A 2861-nucleotide genomic window follows, 5' to 3' on the forward strand; every position below is an offset into this window, starting at 1 on the left:
TCTTCTGCTGTTTTTGATTCCGTTTTCAATTTTTATATTTATTTTGTGACTCCACATGATCATGCACCTAAGAAAACATGAAAAACAATAAAAATAAGAATTAGATAAACATTGGGTTGCCTCCCAACAAGCGCTTCTTTAATGTCAATAGCTTGACAGTGGGCTCTCATGGAGCCTCACAGATGTGCAGAGCTTTGTTGAGACTCTCCAACACCAAACTTAGAGTTTGGATATGGGAGTTCAACACCAAACTTAGAGTTTGGTTGTGGCCTCCCAACACCAAACTTAGAGTTTGACTGTGGGGGCTCTGGTTGACTCTGCTTGGAGAGAAGCTTTTTCTGCTTCCTCTCCATGGTTGCAGAGGGAGATCCTTGAGTTTTAAACACAAGGGAGTCCTCATTCCATTGGAGGACTATTTCACCTCTGTCAACATCAATCACAGCTCTTGCTGTGGCCAGGAAAGGTCTTCCTAGGATGATGGATTCATCCTCTTCCTTTCCAGTGTCCAGGACTATGAAATCAGTAGGTATGTAAAGGCCCTCAACCTTTACTAATACATCTTCTACTTGTCCATAAGCCTGTTTTCTTGAGCTGTCTGCCATCTCCAGTGAGATTTTAGCAGCTTGCACCCCATAGATTCCCAGTTTCTCTATTACAGAGAGGGGCATGAGGTTTATCCTTGAACCAAGGTCACACAGAGCCTTAAAGATCATGGTGCCTATGGTACAAGGGATTATGAACTTTCCAGGATCCTGTCTCTTCTGAGGCAATGTCAGTTGATCCAGATCACTTAGTTCATTGATGAACAAGGGAGGTTCAACTTCCCAAGCATCAATGCCAAATAATTTGGCATTCAGCTTCATGATTGCACCAAGAAACTTGGCAGTTTGCTCTTCAGTAACATTCTCATTCTCTTCAGAAGAGGAATATTCATCAGCGCTCATGAAGGGCATAAGGAGGTTCAATGGGATCTCTATGGTCTCTAGATAGGCCTCAGAGTCCTTTGGTTCCTCAGAGGGAAGCTCCTTATTAATCACTGGACGTCCCAGGAGGTCTTCCTCCTTGGGATTCACGTCCTCTCCTCTCCTCACAGGTTCGGCCATGGCGCTTATGTCAATGGCCTTGCACTCTCCTTTTGGATTCTCTTCTGTATTGCTTGGGAGAGTACTAGGAGGGATTTCAGTGATCCTTTTACTCAGCTGGCCCACTTGTGCTTCCAGACTTCTAATGGAAGACCTTGTTTCATTCATGAAACTTACAGTGGCCTTAGATAGATCAAAGACTAGATTTGCTAAATTAGAAGCATTTTGTTCAGAGTTCTCTGTCTGTTGCTGAGTTGATGATGGAAAAGGCTTGCTATTGCTAAACCTATTTCTTCCACCATTATTAAAGCCTTGTTGGGGCTTCTGATCCTTCCATGAGAAATTTGGATGATTTCTCCATGTTGAGTTATAGGTGTTTCCATAAGGTTCACCTAAGTAATTTACCTCTGCTATTGCAGGGTTCTCAGGATTATAGGCTTCTTCTTCAGAAGATGCCTCTTGAGTACTGTTGGATGCAGCTTGCATTCCATGCAGACTCTGAGAGATCATATTGACTTGCTGAGTCAATATTTTATTCTGAGCCAATATGGCATTCAGAGTATCAACCTCAAGAACTCCCTTCTTCATAGGCGTCCCATTACTCACAGGATTCCTTTTAGAAGTGTACATGAACTGGTTATTAGCAACCATGTCAATGAGTTCTTGAGCTTCTGCAGGCGTTTTCTTTAGGTGAATGGATCCACCTGCAGAAGTGTCCAGTGACATCTTTGATAGCTCAGATAAACCATCATAGAATATATCCAGGATGGTCCATTCTGAAAGCATGTCAGAAGGACACTTTTTGGTCAACTGTTTGTATCTTTCCCAAGCTTCATAGAGGGATTCACCTTCTTTCTGTCTGAAGGTTTGAACATCAGCTCTAAGCTTGCTCAGCTTTTGAGGAGGAAAGTACTTGGCTAAGAAAGCCGTGACCAGCTTATCCCAAGAGTTCAGGCTGTCTTTGGGTTGAGAATCCAACCATAATCTAGCTCTGTCTCTTACAGCAAAAGGGAAAAGCATGAGCCTGTAGACTTCAGGATCTACTCCATTAGTCTTAACAGTATCACATATCTGCAAGAATTCAGTTAAGAACTGAAAAGAATCTTCAGATGGAAGTCCATGAAACTTGCAGTTCTGCTGCATCAGAGAAACTAATTGAGGTTTTCAGCTCAAAGTTGTTTGCTCCAATGGCAGGAATGGAGATGCTTCTTCCATGTAAATTGGAATTTGGTGCAGTAAAGTCACCAAGCATCTTCCTTACATTATTATTATTTTCGACTGCCATCTCTTCTGCCTGTTCGAAAATTTCTGAAAGGTTATCTCTGGATTGTTGTATTTTAGCTTCTCTTAATTTTCTCTTCAGAGACCTTTCAGGTTCTGGATCTGCTTCCACAAGAATGTTCTTATCCTTGCTCCTGCTCATATGACAAAGAAGAAGACACAGAAAAATAATAATAATAGAGATTCTCTTTACCACAGTATAGAGGTTCCCTTATGTGAGTGGAAGACAAGAGGAAGAAATTCGAACACAGATAGAAGAGGGGGTTCGAATTTGGTGATGATATGAGGAAGAGATGTTAGTTAATGAATGAATAAATAGAATAGGATGAGAGAGAAGGAGGGAATTTTCGAAAATTATTTTTGAAAAGGAGTTAGTGATTTTTGAAAATGGTTTTTGAAAAATTGTTAGTAATTTTCGAAAATTAAGTTTTAAAAATTAAAATAATTAATAAATTAAAAAGAAATTTTGAAAAAGGGGAGAGACATTTTCGAAAATGA

General features: G+C 40.5%; 1 non-coding gene across 1 annotated transcript; it reads left to right on the top strand.

Annotated features, from left to right (window-relative positions):
- The first annotated feature begins 1862 nt into the window (after positions 1-1862).
- Positions 1863-1970, top strand: LOC112780668 (small nucleolar RNA R71). The gene has a single exon (XR_003191489.1). It is a non-coding gene; the product is annotated as a small nucleolar RNA R71 (small nucleolar RNA).
- Positions 1971-2861: the final 891 nt, after the last annotated feature.

Source organism: Arachis hypogaea, chromosome 19 (assembly GCF_003086295.3).
Source record: "Arachis hypogaea cultivar Tifrunner chromosome 19, arahy.Tifrunner.gnm2.J5K5, whole genome shotgun sequence".
Taxonomy (NCBI): Eukaryota; Viridiplantae; Streptophyta; class Magnoliopsida; order Fabales; family Fabaceae; genus Arachis; species Arachis hypogaea.